The sequence below is a fragment of the Adiantum capillus-veneris genome, chromosome 24 (assembly GCF_014529385.1).
Source record: "Adiantum capillus-veneris isolate H3 chromosome 24, ASM1452938v2, whole genome shotgun sequence".
NCBI lineage: Eukaryota > Viridiplantae > Streptophyta > Polypodiopsida > Polypodiales > Pteridaceae > Adiantum > Adiantum capillus-veneris.
The window spans coordinates 63,774,433-63,793,893 of NC_140954.1; the positions used below are offsets into that span (position 1 = coordinate 63,774,433).

The window sequence follows — 19,461 nt, forward strand, 5'->3', positions numbered from 1 at the left end:
TTGCTAAAAAAAAAGCTTATGAGCTGGTAGCAAAGGTTTTTTTATTTTTGTCAGACACACAATTATTTGAGTATGGCAAACAAAAAAGCTTTGCTAGTAGGTGACCAAAACGTCCTTTTTTGGGCTCATTAAGTGGCATCTGCGGAGATCCTTTGTTGGTTTGATATCAAAAGGGAGTGGGAGAAAATGTTTGGGCAGGGCTGAGGGCACGTGGTGGAGAGAGATGAAGAGAGAGAGTAGATTTTTTAATATGGTCAACACGGGAAGTGAGGTACAAAAGGATCAGAGAGCCCAGGTATAAGAGGCGAAGACTGACTCTCTCTCTCTCTCTCTCTCTCTCTCTCTCTCTCTCTCTCTCTCTCTCTCTCTCTCTCTCTCTCTTGCGCTCAGGTGCCAACAGCGCATGGTGTGCACCCGAGCACGAGCAGGAGATATTGGGTGCTATGTTGTGTTCGTAGGAGGTGCAGTGCATAGTAAAAGCAGATTGAAGCAACACCCGCGGTCGTATGCACAGGACGTGCTCGACTGCAGGTGATGAGGCAAAGACGGGGGCGGAGAAGAGGTGGGAAAGGCAGGTGTCTTGAGCTTGTTGGGGTCGGCGCGAGCAAGGCACGTATGCAGCGGACGTGGTCGACTGCAGGTGATGAGGCAGAGACAAGAGGTGGGAAAGGCAGGTGTGTTGAGCATGTTGGGGTCTGCGCGAGCAAGGCACGTATGCAGAGGACGTGCTCGGCTGCAGGTGATGAGGCAAAGACGGGGGCGGAGAAGAGGTGGGAAAGGCAGGTGTCTTGAGCTTGTTGGGGTCTGCTCGTTTTTGTGTAGGCAAGCACACGGATTGCGGCAAGCCAGTGGTTATCGCCATCGTCAGCCGACTACAGGGCTCTCTACTCAGGCGCATCTGCACAGTACAGGGGTCCACAGTTGAGGCAGGGCGGAGACTGTGTATCTTCGCGGGAACAGGGCATAGAGCAAAGGGTTTGGTTTTCGAAGCTAACGAAAAGGAATCTCGATCACTAATTAATTAATCGGGAGCAAAGTGCAGCCAGTAGGGAGAAGAGAGGAGGAGAATTGTGTTGGCATTTGTGATAAAAACTTAGTGATTATGTCCTCTGTTGGATATATTCATGTTTCCAAAAAATAAATTCTCGATTTATGCTCTCAAATAGTAATTTCAAAATATAAACTTATTTCTTTCATGTTTTTGAGACCAGATTTGTTCAAAAACAGAATTGTGTTGGCATTTGTGATAAAAACTTAGTGATTATGTCCTCTGTTGGATATATTCATGTTTCCAAAAAATAAATTCTGGATTTATGCTCTCAAATAGTAATTTCAAAATATAAACTTATTTCTTTCATGTTTTTGAGACCAGATTTGTGCTAATTGAAGTCACAGGTTCTCCTTCTCTTCTCTTTTAGCTATCAACCAAGGACTTTTCATTGAAAAGTGAAATAGTTGCAAACTGAGGTGTGCTTGTCCCAAGTATGGCTCGCTCCTAAATTGAAGCAGAATAATCTAAATATGGCATAATGAAATTCAAAGCAATATCAAACACGTCGATGTCAATGGCACTGTTGTCTAGCATATTGATTACTTCTTTTAGCGAGCAGTATTTGCTCTCCCTGCTTCTTTTTTCACCATCAACACGAGGAAGGAGGGAGAATTTTTATACATGTCTGTGTATTACTTGTTGTACACATCACACCCACAAGGGGCCATACCTCAGTCTGTGAGCCTCAAATCCTCAACCTTGGGTTACATCGCAAAGGCTCAACCAATTGATCTATGCTCTTTGGGTTTCGGAGTTGTCACATCAAAAAATGGAATCTTCTAAAATATAAGAAATCCCCTTAGCAATAGTTGCCAATATCCCCTTAGCAATAGAACAGGAAGAAAAAATATGTCTCTCTCTCCTCGCAATGCCTCCGTATGACAATTAGACAGTCACGATCACGACAGCTCATCTCTCTCTCTGCTCTCCACGTTCCAGCTCGTAGCTTGCAATGCCTGGCATCTCTCTCTCTCTCCCCGCATGCCGGCTTTTCGCCTTAAACTTTTGCGAGCATCTTCATAGATTCTAACTAATGTGTCCTGCTGCGAAAATTGGGACCATATACTCCCTTGCAGTAATACCACAAATTCGAAAGACTAAAGGGTGCATAATGAGGAAGTACTTTGAAATTAGAGAAAGGAAAAGCAAGTAAAAAAAAGTTGCGGATTAATTTATACAAGGCGATCCTTGCAAGATCAAGTAGACAATGGACATGCTAAAACAGTGTGATAGAAAAAAATAAAACCAAAAAGGCATATGGACACTTGGAGGTAGCTTGTCAATTGAAGACCCACGTTATCAAAAATGAAATAATTATCTTTAGCAGCCCACTTACCTTCCAAAGAATCATTTAAGTCACACTCCAATGGAGGGCACATTCTTTTTCAAAAGCATAAGCATGTAGCACGTATTTGAATAAGGCCTTGTAGCACTACAAGACACCATCCAAATATTGGCATCCATACGAATGTCAAAAGGTAGGTTTACACCCTTTTTTTTTTTTTGGTTTGTGGTTTTTTTTTTTTTTTTTGGGGGGGGGGGGGGGGGGTTTGTGACAATTGCGAGTGACTGAATTATAATGTCACCAAGAAATATACAAATCAGCCTCAAGCTCAATCAGAGCCTCAAGGGATAGAAGGTTACATCAAAGCATAGTTAACATTACCTAGAAGCGCACTATTACCCAAAGTCCAATCCTTTATCTAGCAAGGCTCGACTCAATGGCAAGGGTCTTTGAGTCCTGCTTTTTACCTACCACATAAATATACTCCTTACTTTCTTGTACAATCTTTGAGAAGCTAGCCACAGAGAGGTTCCTATCAAAGACACGGCCGTTCCTGGCCTTCTAGATATTATTGAAGAAATAGTATCTGACAATTTGAGTATAGATTAGAAGCGCAAAACTTCAAAATTGTTTCCCACCAAGGCACATATCCTTCTTGAACCCTATCTTCCATGTTCTTTGCAAGTACATGAATCTTGGTGCCTATCACCAAGGCCCCCCATAGTACCTTCCACAGAAATATCTTCATAAAATGAGGCCATTGTGAATTCCAAATGTTCTTCATGACCTCAACCCATCGAGCCTCCGACCATTGTTTCTTCCATTGCTTGTTCAAAGGGGCAAACCAATTAGCTTCGTGAATTAAAGCTTGGTAAATGCTCTTGGTATGAGGTTTAAAGAATTGGCTACTCATGGGCCATTTCTAAGATTTCCACTCAAAAGTAGATTCACAAATCGGCATCAAAATATTGTCCAGGCCTTCTATAGCTCTGTTGATGATGAGTAGCTTCTCAGTGCCATTGAGTTGCAATTGGGCAGCCACCTAGTTAGAGGATTCCAGTCCTTGCTATTTTCATCCCAAAAGTGGCTCAATTGTTGGAGTCCCTTATTGTTAATCCTTTTTGCAGTTTCCCTCCAATAAGGGTTCAAGATAACAATAGCAGCTTTAGACAGTCAAAGGACCAGTGCGAGATTGAGTTCTGGAAGTATCTAGTTAATTCACCCCATTCCAGTACCCTTATAGATCTATTGCACTTTCGCACCAGCTCTCCAGTGATGCCCCCCAACGTCATGCTAGCTCACCGCGGGGCTAATAGTTTGTTGTGCACATCGATCCCTTTCCATTGACCATCTTCAAAGAAAAGTTTTTCCTTGTCTATCACATCCCTGGTCATTAAATCCCAAGCAAGACTAGTCTTGTTTTAAAGACATCGGTGTGGACATCAATATTAGCATTGATGAAATACGATTGGCATAATTAGTATCACTATATTAAAAGTGTTACAAATGCTTATCCCCACATTGATATCGATAGCTATACCAAGTACTTACACGGGACATGTATATTGACATCTTTTGGATAAAATGAATCGGTGCTTGTTGTTGCAATAGCATAGCATGGCAATTGCTACACACCAAGTCCCATTCCATTCTGTCCAAGGGAGAGTCCAAAGGCAACTACACTCTTCCATTGATGAATGGATGTCCATGAGTTCTAGTTAGAGCCATCAAACATAATAAAAATAGGGTGAAAACAAATCTATTTTCATAATTAGAACCATAACCATTGGCGATCACCATAAGCAAAATCATCACCATAACCATATCTAAAACCATGAGCACAACCATCACCAATGCTATGGACATAATCGAAATGATAACCATGAGTGCAACCATAATGATAATCATGTATACATAACCAATAGATAAGTGATAACCATAATCAACATTATGGTCATAACCATAACCACAACCCTGACCGTCACCAAAATGACAACCATGACATTCAAAATCATCACCATAAACTTAAACATAGCCCAAATGACAACCATGAAGGGACCATAACCATTACCATTCAACCACCATAACCATAGCTATGACCAAAATGAAACCCTTGAGCACAACAATAACAATAACCATGGCCATAACCATAATTGAAACCATGACTATCATCATAACCAAATCACCAAAATAATAAATATAACCATAACCATACTCATGACCACAAGAAAATTAATCATAACCATGCCAATAACCATCAAAATTATTAAGTGTCTCATAATGTTAAAGCATGGAAACTTGTGCTAGTGGAGAGAAAACATTGAAAATTAGGTTGAGAGAATTTGAGTAAGCGATGATATGGTAAATCCAATGGGTATATAAAACGACCTATCTCTAGTCAAATGTGTAGGAGTTTTTGTGTGTAGATTCTCTTTCTCTCTCTCTCTCTCTCTCTCTCTCTCTCTCTCTTCATTTTCTAATTATGAATTAGAGCAAGAAGGGGTCTAATCACCTCTTAGTTAAGCACACTAGCTAAATATACTTCTATACTGATAATTACTTGATGGGTGGGCATCCCAAAGAGTCACTACCCTTCATAGATTGATGGAAATTGATTAGGAAAGGTTTAGGCTAAATTAGAGCATTTATATTTGTTTTGCATTCCAATAAGTCTTGTTTCTTAATCCCCCTCATAACTCTCTCTCTCTCTCTCTCTCTCTCTCTCTCTCTCTCTCTCTCTCTCTCTCTCTCTCTCTCTCTCACACACACACACATAGCGTATATGTGTAGAAGCTGGTACACTTCCACTTCAAATTCTTGTTTGGCTTTTGTAGCATTAGCCATTAAAAAACCAAGCTCATTTGTGACTAAAATTTGGTCAACACTCTTTCTTGTAGGTTTTTTAATGTACATAGCCATTTTTTGAGTGCCCTCACTTGTATATACAAAAACAAAAAACATGCACCCCACACAACTCTCACCAATACATAGAGACAGTTGGCACACAGTGCTTATGTACACGTTGTCTATGCATGTAATACATACATGTACACTTGTAAAAGAATCCAAAAGCACTCATGAAATCCTTTCTGGTAGCTCACATCATTTCTTGAAAGCACATCATGTATTGCGCTCCCACAACAAGTACGGAACATTGTCAAGCATTCCATATGCTTGCTTTGCTTCATCACATGTGATTCTTGTCACATGAGGCTTGACTCTTACCTTGTTCATCTTACCCATCCAAATCTTCTAACTTAATACCGTCCATTATTTTAAAAAATCATTTATTTGGAAGGTGTTGTCTAATGCACTCTTGTACCTCATCACCAACATTCCCTTATGCAGATCAATCTTGTTCTTTATCTTCTCATTAAATACACTAGCTCTCTTTTTGTCACTAGCTTCATATTATTTGACATCAATTACTGGGGATGTAAAAAAAGGGAGATTTTTGCTTAGAGCTTTTAAATAAATTATAGATCTTTTTTATATTTTAAAGAGCTTTTTAAGCAAAGTCCCTTGCTTCTAGCCAACTATTTGGAGCAAACCCCAACAACACATACAATGCACATTAAAAGATTTAAACATTCTAGGGAGGGAGCACAAGACATCATGAGAGAGAAATGCACATTGTACAATGAAGACATGATTAACTGATGAGAGAGATTTTTTTAAAATAACATCATAACATTTCTACAAAAATTTCCCTGGGTGCGCAACATTATAACAACCCAAATGTCATGTGAGAGACTTCCAAAATACAAAGCCTACTTTGGAAGCAAAAAGAAAAAGATGAAAGGCTATTATCTACCAACAATTGGATGCACATTCTAGTGTGAAATCTCCTTTATATTGATTCCATTTGAAGGTTTCATTGAGCATGGGTGATTTTAAATAAAAGTTAAATCTTAAACTTGTAGTGAAGACCAAGCACCCAAGTGTATATCAAAGAGAAATGATTGCAAGCCAAGGAAGGATTCCCACTTTCTTCCCTCATTTGTGGAAGTTCAAGCACAAGCAAGGTGACTCACTCTTGATGTGGACATGATTATGGTCTTATGGTAGATATATGAAATTGCATGTACTCATCCCTTTTCACACAAGTTTCATCTATAAATATTGCATGTAATTCTATGGAATTAGCTATGTTTTTCTTAGACTCTATTGATATACCATGTCTCCATTTTTTGGTTCTTTTGGTGGAGGAACCCTTATTTTCCCCTATATCACCAATGTTGACATGTTCTACATTTTGAATATATTTATGATATCATTCTAGTCTGTGATGAAAAACCTATTGTGTGCAGTTGCTCTAATTCAAACATAATTATAGTTTTGTCTTCTATAAGAGGCCAACTTTGGGGCACTTGAGGGACAATTTTGTCTTGCATAAGAGGCCAACTTTGGGGTACTTCATGAAAAATTTTCACCCATGTATCCACATTCCACGTGTGTTGAATGTCATCTCATGGTTGTAGAACCACATCCATTGAGATATTTTTTTCCGATTGTGTTCTCTTGTAAACCAAAAACAAGGTGCCACATCACCTTAAGATTTTCTTTCTATATAAGGCGGATAGGTTTGGTTGTTCATCGTACCAAAGCCTTTTTGTTTACAATGAAGAGGCATTCTTTTGATAGCCGACACGATTTTATGAATGTTTTTCTCCAAACATTATGTGCACCAAGTTGTGCTTTGGGTGATGAGGCTCCTCAAGAATAGTAACATAATCTGTTGTATTTGAAAACGAAAACCTTCTCTTTCAACACCATCTTGATAATGTCTGTAACACAAGCATCAAATAGAGAAACCTTGTGGGCTCCACTAGCTCTTGCTATAACCAAATTGTAAGCAAATTTTTTGATGGATTTGTATTATGTATATAAGTTCTTTCCCATAAGTCTAAGAGTCTTCAAAAGTTTTTATATGAATTACCAACTAATTGAACCAAGATAAGAAAATTGACTTGACAAACTCAAGTTAGAAGTAGACATGCGTACATTGTATAGACTTCCCCATTGTAATATTTGATATCCCACGACGTAGACTGATGATTATATGTCTTGCGTTCTCAATCCCACCTTTTGTCCACCAATCCTTTATTAAAATAGCTTGTACTTTGAATTTTATTTACTCTTATTTGTCCCAATGAAATAGATGGGAATGCTCATATCCTCCATTCAAAAATGTTCTTATAGAAATCAAATTTGTGACGGCCTCATCTGAGAGATACCCCTATCCAGGGGTCTATGCACAAAATATACAATTTTACACTTTTATACAATTTGCAATATACATCAAAGTGCGGAAACATTTGCATAGGGGAGGAGTCCTCAGCGCCTATCCAAGCATGGAGTTTAGGCCATGAGCCGGACTGCATCCAGAGGTACCTAGCGACTAGTGCTACCCCTGAATGGGTGTTATGAATGAAAGCGTACTCAAGAAAAATATAACATTGTGGAGGGTGAATATATGTGTACACAACTTTGCGGGAAGAGAGAGAGAGAGAGAGAGAGAGAGAGAGAGAGAACATAGTGGAGGGTGAAATAGAGTGCACAGAGACATGAGAAATTGACAACAGAATCTTTAAATGCCCATCTAAATGGAACATGCAACCATGTATTAATGTAATGAAAAAATCTGAGTATACCATAACATCAAAAAGTAGGACAAAACAACTAGCAGAGCACCGGACCCTGTGTAGGGATCGACCGGTCCACCCATCCACTTCCGCTCTACTAGGGATAGAGAGAATTTCACTTCGCCGGAAGCGAGCCAGAACTCCTCCAGCCTAACTAAGCTAGACATAAGTGAGGCCGCTTCGCCTCCCTCTAAGAACCCAAGCTCTGAAAGGATCCCAAATACCAGCAGGTGGTTGGGTATCAACACCAACCATACCAGTTTAGGCGGCCCGCCTCTTCGATGCCCAACACTGAGTGTTTAGGCAAAGCCAAGGCAAGATCCCCGACCTGTTAGGTGTGTAGGTCATTCAACCCCCAATGCACTAACCATGTTGATGAGCCTAACAAAAAGAAGAAGACCTAAGCAACACCCCTGATCCAGCAAAGCCCCAGATCAGCGACCCTTTAGTCTAAGGCTAAGCAATGTAGGTGATCCTAGTCTTGTAGCGATGCTGCCATGAGAAACCAATCACAATAGCACTTCCCAGATGCACAAACAATCCTTTTCCAAACATTTAGACTATACAGAGTCTCTACCCTTACACGTCTACCATAAACCATCTTGATCACTTCATGATCCAAGTGAGGCACGACCAATCCTGCTTAACCACTTTAGAACATAACATGCCTGCAAAAATTTCGACAACATAACCCAATCCAAAAAGAAAAACATAAGCCACAACGGCTTCCACCATAAAATATCAACCATAATCCATGAGGGAACTCAGCCCTTAACCATAGATCATAATCACATTGAACCAACTCCCACACTTGGAGTTTGACACATCCCCTGCAATCAATCGAAGTCTACACACATGTGACCCTTAAGATGTGATTCTTTCATGCATAAAGAGAGTCCGACCAACAACTAATCATGATATAAAAATCCAATTTTGACAACATCCAATCATGCAAAGTTGATGCATCACATCTACATTTCACCACTCTAGCACATAGAGCTAGTTTTGACCTAGAAAGGTGGAAAGCAATCATAACCATGCAGATGAGGCATCCACATCAATCCATGAGTTTCCATACATCATATGATAACATTCCAACACCATAAACATGATGCAAAACAACTCCGACCTTTAGGTCAACCATAAACCATAACTTCACACATGTGCAAAAACAACTTTTTGAAATTTTTTGGAGCATGCAAAATATGCAAATGAAAGTGTTTGACCTCAAACCAATGCATCAAGTTCAGCTCTATAATATAGACTATCACTCCATCAGGTCACTTTGACCATATGACACTCACACAACAAACGGTAACCCCAAAAGAAAGTCACTTTATTCATATTTGTCTATGCAGTTCGGAATGTTTAACCATATACTCCCATGTAGGTTTAGGACCCTCTAATAATTGAAATCAAATCACCAAAACAAACCATAAAACATATCAAAACGGCTCGGTTAACTCACGACGTCATATGGTATCCCCCTTTGATAGCACTCTTACACGTGTAGGTAAAACTGATAATAGAGTGATTAATAACTCGCATTCTCGAAGTGATAACGGAGACCTAAATTCATTTATGATCAATTTTCATCAAGCTTTTCAATTGGTTAAGTGGGTTTGCCCATCCAGTGAATCTATAAATTAGTTCTCCAAGGAGCCTGGAGTCAAAAATTTTGGTTTGTGTAGTGGGCAGCAATATGTTTTTTGACCATATCTCTTAGCTCATGCATGTTTTTCACATGAAATACAGAAATAAAATGTTCTAAATGATGTGTTTTTTCTTTGGTATAAAGGGTTCGGTCTGATTCATAACAGTTTGTGATTTATGACCAAAACAATATTCCTACCGCTTCTATGACGTGAAACGAAAAGCACTTTTTTATGCACGTGCATGACCATAACGCATCATGTGCATAAATCAACGTGTAAAACATGATGAAACAATCGTGAGGCAACCTCGTATGTACTTGGTTAATCCATACATGCACTCGTTAAAAAAAAAACAATCACCTAGAGGGTGACTACACAGAAAAACGACATCGAGAGAGAGAGAGAGAGAGATGATGACTATGCAGTTTATGGTTTCTCACCATGCTTTAGAATCGATTAGGGGTTGTCGAAAGGCTTCTTGCTTTGCTGCAAGAGAGCGGTGATGAGAGCTATGTAGAGGTATCCGCCACAAAAGCTTCCGGAGAGCGCGTACACCGTGAAATGAGAGAGAAGATAATAAGAAAATAGAGAGAGAGTATCCTTCTTCTTCTTCTTCATGAGAGAGAAGAGTTTATGGAGATGGTGATGAAGAGCTTGCACCACTCCGTATAATAGATAAGTAATTCTGACGTGAAGGCAAGAGAGCTTCCGCGTCTAAGAGAGTATCTATCTCTTCAAAGTGAAAGAAGAGAGGTCTTTATATAGGCTCTCAAGGCCAAAAGCACTAGCTTAGAATAGAGTGAGCAAGGAGGGACAAGTTCGTGCACGTTCGCGGCTTATTATTAAAAAAATAAAATAAAATTCTTCGTTTTTTTTTTACACGGATTTCAATGGGCGATTTAGAGACTCTAAGAAGAAGGTTGACTTCCAAGAAAGAGTTCTAAACTAAGCTCCTCCTCTCTTTTCTAAAAGTACTCTTTCTTTCCTAAAACAAGCCTTTGCTTTTTGGTGGTCAACTCTCCCACTTACCATTCAATTTTTACATTAAATTTGACCATCCAAGCAATATCTAACCAACCAATGAAAATCGTAGCTATACTACGCCACACCGTAACATCGCGACATAATTATGACTTTCCAATGCTGTCAATCAAAATTCGACGAAATAGGTACTGGAAGTTATTTTTCTAATTTTAGAAGAGACCCAAAAATTGGAGATCTTACATTATCAGTCACCAACTCTACAAATTCTACTTTGAATATCCTTCTTATTGCATTTTAACATTGGTATTTCTTTAAAATTAATAAGATCTATGTATCAATATATTTCTATTTAGTTTCAATATATGTACTTATAGCAATCGAATTTTTGTCAGCCTCATCAGCCACCAACCCTAAAAAGTCTACTTTGAATATCCTTAAGCTTCTTGTTGCATTTTTACATTGAGATTTCTTTGAAATGGGATTTGTGCATCAATATATGTTTTCAATTAGCACATGAGACTCCTCAAACTGAGTGCAGGATGATTAATGAGGCATGCTAACTTGTCTAGAAAAACATATGAATAAAATTGAACATATCAAGGATCATATACAAAAAAAGACATTGTAGCATATCCATCAACTCTATGTGTGTGATCAAAATGCACCCAAGTGTCCTTCGTCCCTTGATCTTGCTCTCCTCATACGATTCACATGATCCAATCTTGAGCATTCTCCTTTTGTAGACATTTTGAATAAAAAGCACTTCTGTAAAATTTTCTCTTGTCCTAGAAAATGGCATGCATGAAAAAATGAAAATGGTTATTTATTTTTTTAATGCAAACTATAATTACAACCATCTCCAATAATAGGGTTACTACTTTTTTTCACATGGCTAGTGAAAATATCTTGTCCACACCACTTCAAGATATATCTTTATTATAAAAAAGGATATACTACTAGCTCTTCCCTACTACTAGATTGTCCCAGAAGGTATCTCCAACACATTTATCTTCCTCAAGTACGTTACCTCATGAACAAAAAGATTTGAACTCTACATGTCAAGTAGTTCCCATCATCGGCATAAACGAGCTAGATAGTATTGAGGGCTTGTAATTGAGCATGCAGACTTAATTTAAAAAGACTAACTTGATCTCTACCTACCTTTCTATGGCCTCTACCTATTGCCATCTACTCTCTCCTCTTCCGTCAAAGGGGCAGCCAATCTGGCTCGTCCATTTAGTGGTGATGATTAAAAGGCGTAAGATCAGACCTACATGCTCATATGCTGGCGAGCTCAGCACCTAGAATGTAAGCCTGCGGCAACCTCTACCGTGTTGACACATTAACACAAGGAATCCCATGTGTCACTGTCACAAAGTATAATTTGTTCGGAGGTCACTATCGTTGAAGGGAATTGCTTCAACTATCACTATTTGGCCCCCCTGGCCCTAGATGTTTGACGGTTGGGAAATTCCCTGTAATTGGTGCTACCCCATGGCTCGTGACGTCTTCCGTTCACCCTATGGGGTCTCCCTAAATTCAAGGAAAGGATATTGTGTGTCCTTTCCCTACACCATCAATGCTTCCTCCTCTTCCATTTGCTTGCCTCCATTGTTGTCCTCACGAAAGGTATCATTGCCTCATTGTCTTGTTGAAGGCGCTACTTCAACCTGCCGTCACCCCGTTGATTTTGTAGCCAAATATGCCTTCAATGTTTCTTTTTCAAGAATTAAAAACGCCCCGTTGATGCATGGACTATGAGTATCGAGGACGTTGCTCACTTGACGGTTGTGAGGGAAATATAGTGAAGTCAGGCGCTTGTTGGGAGGGTACAACAGATGGAGTTTCAATAGCAGCACACGAAGGGCGGTTGAGAGATCGGAGCACGCATATCCCATCAGCAAAGAGCAACGTGCACTCCATAGTCCTTTGAATTGGAATATTTTTGTCAGTGCTCTAGTTTCAAATATGCTCTGACAACTCGCTGGATATGGGTAGCTTTCCAAACTCCATAACACAGATTATCCTACACCACATGAGTTGGTGCTCTTGAGACCAGATCAATAGATTGAAGCACGTTGCAGAAGGTGGCACACGAATTAGTTGACCCAAGTTGCACTAGGATGCTAGGGCTCAAAAATTGCGGCAAGGATTAGAACTCAACAGAGCAGAGCACACGCTGCTTTGTCCTATGTCGGGAAAAAACGTTGTGAACACACGACCTATACGAGGTTATAGTCGACTGCCAATTTTGGTGATAAGCTAAAGGGTAATGGTGAGGTGACCTTTTCTAAGGCTACAATAGGCGGGCTATTCTCTCTTCTCAGCTTGAGCCAGTGCTCAAAAAAACTTAGGTTTAGTGTAATCCCACCTGCAACTTTTGAGATTTATCTCTAAATCTTAAATTTGAATGTGATAAAACCTACAAAATTTAGTGAAAAACCTTCAAATTTAGTCAATTCACCTCTCCAATTTCTCATGTGTAGGTTTGCTAGGTTTTTAGAAAAACATATTTTTTGAGCCCTAACTTGAGCCCAAGGATTTTGGTGTAGCAACACAAAGCAACACACTCATTGCTCTCTTCCTTGTCAGTAGAAAAAGCTTGCACCAAAGTGTAGTCTCCCTTTACCTTATAGCTCATTGATAAATATGTAGCCTCCCTTTTCAACTCCCTCAATAGGTTCATGGTAATATTGTCTTGTGGATGATTACCGTGAGTGTAGACCTTGCAGTTTCCCTTAAAAGTGAATTTGGGCATTCATACCTAAGTTACAAACAAACAAATACATACATACATACTGAAACACATAAAACATACTCAAATACATATAAGCATACCTAAATGCATAAATACATACATAGTTAAACACATACCTGCATACTTAAACACATACATACATAGTTAAACACATGCGTGCATACTTAAACATGCATATATATACATACATTTTGGACCAATAAATACATCACACATATGTCAATGCTACACATGAAATCCATATCTCGCCCTTAAAACATACAAGTACAAAAGTGAATATGGCCTTATCTTGGATTCACCTTGGCAAAAGTATTGTGTAGTTGTAGTTCAATTGTCGATCGATACATATTGAACTTTTGATTTGATTGACTGATACATACATTCATACACTTACAAAAACATCACAAACATACATACATTCACCAATCAACAAATACATACATACATAGTACAAATTATAATCACACTTAAATACACACAAATACATACATACTTACTTAAGCACGTACAATCTATACTTAAGCACATACAGACTCAAACACATACAAATACATGCAATCATATTTAAACACATACAATCATACTTACATAGACATACATACTTAAATTTAAAGTTTTCTTCACACATCTGCCTAGGAGAGTGCGCGCTTCTCTTTTAGCGAGAAAAATAATTTGTAAAATGCAACTTTTTTTGAAACACTTACTTATGGGAGTGCACACTTTGATTTCAATTTCAAGTTTTTTTTTAAAAAAATAAGCTTTTTTCTCAAGCATCTACTTATGAGAGTTAATGCTTGTCTTTCAGTCAGCAAAATAATCTATAAAATTCAACTTTTTTTGAAACATTTACTTATGAGAGTGCACACTTGATCTCAATGCGAAGAATATTTTTAAATTTCTACTTAGCAAAGTGCACGTTGATCTTTTAGTGAGCAAAATAATTTATAAAATTTAAACTTTTTTGAAACGTTTACTTATAAAAGTGCATCCTTTGATTTCAATGCAAAGAATATTTTCTAAATTGAGCCTTTTTCCACACATTGACTTAGGAGAGTGCACGTTGCTCTTTGAGCAAAATAATTTGTGAAATTTAAATTTTGTAAAAAATATCTACTTATGAGATTGCATGTTTTGATTTCAATGTAAATTTTAAAAAAAATATTTTTGAAGCTTTTTTCACACATCTACTTAGGAGAGTGCACACTGCTCTTTTAGTAAGAAAAATAATCTGTCAGATTCAACTTTTTTTGAAACATTTAATTATGAGAGTGCACTTTTTTATTTCAATCTGAAGAATATTTTCAAATTTGAAGTTTTTCTCACACATCTACTTAGGAGAGTGCATGTTGCTCTTTTAATGAGCAAAATAATCTACAGAATTCAAAAAAATTAAAACGCTTTGATTTCAATGTGAAGAATATTTTTGTATTTGAATGTTTTTTCCACACATCTACTGAGGAGAGTGCACGTTGCTCTTTTAGTGAGCAAAATAATCTGTAAAATTCAACTTTTTAGAAAACGTTTACTTATGAGAGTGCACTCTTTGATTTCAATGTATAGAATATTTTCTAATTTAAAGCTTTTTTTCAAACATATACTTATGAGACTACACGTGGCTCTTTTAGTGAGAAAAATAATCTTTAAAACTCAACATTTTTTGAAACATCTACTTACTATGAGAGTGCAAAGCTGATCGTGTTTATCATTATGTTTTTTAAAATGAATTTTCTTTAAAATTCAACACTTGTGAAACATTTACTTATGAGAGTGCAAAGTTAATCATATTTATCAACATGTTGTTTAAAATGGAGTTTCTTTCACATAATGAATTGTAAATGTACAATTTGTATTGAATTTTTAATAGTGATGTTTACGTTCTTTATATATTTAGGGCTAATTTCCAAAAGCATTTTAGTAATCCTCTTCCTGTTTTTTGATTGTAAGGAGTTGAATACACTCTATGCTCTAGAAAACGTTTCCACAAGTCCTTAGCTAGAGTGTCATGGTGCCCTCCAATGTGATTGGTCAAGGGAGAGGCACAAAAAATCCTCCTATATTTGAGTTTGAGGATATTGAGTGTAGTGACACAATAGACCCATCCTACAACTTTTGGCAAGGATATGCAACGTTGGTGTATCCTAGAGGAGATAGTTGAGGGTATCCCTGAAGAGAACCTTGCCTCTAGAATGGGAAGACCTTCGCGATAAGAATATTTTTATTTGGGATGGAAATTGTCACCCTAAAAACCTAGATGAGCATGCTAAAATTGTGTAAGTTTTTCCTTTATAAAATTGATTGAAGTTCTTAATTATTATAAAGGTAAGTTTACCTTATGATGCTCCTTCATTGTTTAGATTAATCAGTGATAACATGGAGACACTACTCAAGTGTCAATTTGTGAATTCACATGGAGGATCAGAGGGAGAGCTCATGCTTGATCTAAGGACTTAAAATGTGTGTACTTTTTTGCCTTATTTGAGTGGTAGAATGTGTTTCTCTTAGTGTTTAATTCTTTGAGTTTGAAAGTTTGTGAAGAATTGGGCACACAACCATTTGCACCAAGTTTGGTCAATAGATCTATCTATTTTAGAATCTTTGTATTGCTAGTAAAGACTCTCTTCTAAATCATTTTCCAAAGGATTGGTTGCATTAGATAGCAGTAGAACTAGCTTGTGAAAGGAAGCTGGCTAAGGGTACATGGCACAATGCACCAAATATTTTCTTAGCGATGCTTATTTGGAGGGTTAGTGTAATGTTTTCTTGTCTTTGCTCTCACTTATTTACTCTTGTCTGTTGTGTATCAGATCTCAATTGTTTAATCTTTTGCTTCTTATTATTAAGTTGTCTTACTTGATAGGAAGAGTTTGATGCCTCTATAATGAAAGAAATTGTGGGTATAATTGATCCCTCCATGTATGCCCTTGATAAAGGAGCCCTTGTTAGGATTAAAAGTGAAAATATCTTCAAAGAGAGGGCATACAAAGTAAGTATATTTCCATAAACCCTCACCTGCATGCACACACGACATGACCAAATGGACATGATTACACTATTACCTTGGAAATTGTATTAAGCAATTAAGATTTCAATATTTTTTTTCACTTGAAATATACACTCTACACATGCTTTCATTGGCACTAAACATACACTCACACACCTAGAGGCATACATGTGGCTACATGCACATGACCACATTGCTACTTTACTAGCTGCATAAAGCATACCACAAAATGAAGTTTGATTGAACTCTAAAGTGATACTATTTACCTATCACCATATGTATAAAACACCCACCCAAACACTCAGATGTGACTATGAGGTCGCATGCACATGCCTACATGCAAACATTGTTGCCTTGTTTATACTCTAATTAATCTATGAAAAATTTCTCATGTTGATGAGGCAAGTGTAGAGGTAATGGTTTTCTTGCACCCTTTGCTACGCAAATGCTTGCATAAATAATAATGCCATAGATCTTATCAATGTTTCAACTGGAGAGGAGAGTTACCTTTTTGCATCCCTTGTGTTTGTTGATTTTCCTATAGAATTTTTGGTGGAGAGTTTTAATTTTGAGGTGGTATATACTTGTCAACATCGTCTCTTCATGTTGATAGGTGTAATTATACTTAGTTTGAATCATTTAACTTGGATTATGTTGCCATTGGTTCCATATTGGAGCCAATTTTCTAGCACTTCCAGCAACAAAGTTGTATCTCTAGCATCACTTTTAGTTGCAAACAAACGCTAGTACATTGCTCCATGCTCTGCTGGTCACTTTGGGGCTATCAATAAGCATGCTTAAATAGTGGTCTTCAAATCCTACCAATTAATCCTTTTGATTATGCGCAAGGTATACAATTGCAAGAGTACAAGGGAAAGTAGGATACTTATTTACTATGAGGAATGCTCTATCGTGAGGAAAATCATCATGTTTATGATAGGAAGGATGATGAGAATGTGGACATGCATTCATTTTGATCCACATTCAAGGACATTGGTAGAGAGAGAAGATGGAACATTTATTGATGAGGGAAAATTGTGAGGGATCGTAAAACACAATATAGATTTCTTTAAGTATGATTCACAACTTTCACTCTTTAACAATAGGCACGTGTGATGAATACATCGACTTAATTTATCTATATTTTTTGTTAGATGGCTACTCTTTACATTTAAGAATGATCACACTTCAATGATTGACAAATTTGTTAGGTGTGGTGGATTGGTAATTGCTTGTGTCAAGAAATAGAACCATTGTTATGTTTAGGGAGATAAATAACTTTGTTTGAGAGTCACATTAAATGCTATGGAGAGGTTACACTACCCAATGTATTTCGGAGGAGATAGGAGTCCCTGATTCTACTATTGAGGAGCCTACCACAGAGATAGCACTTGAGATCAATAAAAGCTTGAATCTTAGTGGCGTTGATGTTTTCTAAGCACAGTAGACATCTAGTGTTTTGTTTTTCTATTTTAGGTCTTTTTATCTACTATCTTCTCGGGGCATTCACCAAGAAAAAATATATATATATATCACGTGTGTTCACCGATATGGATTTTAATTACCCCCCCTTATACCCCTCTTGTACACATGAATCTGTAAGTTTATAAGAAATTAAAATCCCTTATGTTGAGCGCACGTGCTATGTTACATATACTTTAGTGAACTCCCTAGAACTATCTTAGATGGAATTCAAACTAGAAATGATGCAATATTGGGATTGTGTAATTTGTTTCAGTTCCACCTAACTTAGTTGTCTTACTTATGCTTGTTTTGTTTCCTACTTGTATAAGTTCAATAGGCTTCCACATGATGTATTCACTCAATGATTGTATTTCCTATCTTGATGTCTGAATTGCACCAATAGTCACATCTATTAATCACTCACATTGTACTATCCACCCATTAGAAAACCCTAGAATTGAGTGCAATAATTATATCACTAGATGTAAAAGGATTCTCTCTCTCTCTCTCTCTCTCTCTCTCTCTCTCTCTCTCTCTCTCTCTCTCTCTCTCTCTCTAAGAAACCTTGTCTAAAAATCCTCTCAATAAAGGATATAAAAATTTTAAGTTTCTCTCTCTGGTCACACATTCCTTAATTTTGTAGACTCTCTAAAAATTAGTTTTCCTTCTCAAAAGTTTGGCTTTAATGAGGATAAACTAGTGTGTCTCTAATTTTGGGATCGATGCACATTGGACAAAGAGAAGAATACCTATAGACCACTTCCTTAAAAAACTCTTATTTTTATCAATTTCTCAAAAAAGTTCTATAGATTTTCAAAAAGCTCTAGCATTCAACACCTTTCTTCTAGTGATTTTCACTCCAAAATGACCTCCACATCAATCCCCATGAAAATATTCTAGACAATACAAAAATTTCATCATGATAGAGCACTCTTCATAAGGCCATCAATTCCCTTGTGATACAAATGTCCAATCATGATATACTTTATAAACCTCCATGTGATTTCATGCCCTTGTTGAGAAGCCAACCCTTTTCTTGCAAACCTTAATGCTCTTCTTCATGAACAGCCTGTATGGAGGGGAATACTTCTGCTTGATTTCTAAGCTCTCCCCCAAATCAATGATAAGTTTAATTCAAATTTCTTTCCCTTGATAGCCCAAATTTGCAACATGTCGAATCATAGATAAAATGGCATACATCGTAGCCTATAGCTTTTTTAATAGTCATTGCTTCTAGCCATACTGTCAAATAGTCCACAACAATGAGCATGTTTGTTTTGCATTCTTGGTGCGTAGAAGAGGATCTATTACATCCACATCCCATTTTTCAAAGAACAATAGCTCACAATTTTCTTCAAAGTCTCATGCATTCATAGTAGCTTTTACCTCAATGCATAGTATACCTATTGATATTTGGCCACTTAAGTTCAGCATATTTGTTAGATTTCCACTCTAAAATGGCATCCACATCACTTTCATGACAATCTTTTAGGCAAACAAAAATATTTTTGGGATAGAGTACTCTCCTTATATATGTGCTCTCCAATCATGACATACTTTATGAATCTTCAAGTGAGTGCATGCCCTTTTTTAGAAACAAACCCTTTTCTTGTTTGTA

General features: G+C 37.5%; 1 pseudogene; it reads right to left on the minus strand.

Moving 5' to 3' along the window:
• Positions 1–254: 254 nt before the first annotated feature.
• On the minus strand, positions 255–898 carry LOC147426482 (uncharacterized; annotated as a pseudogene).
• Positions 899–19,461: the final 18,563 nt, after the last annotated feature.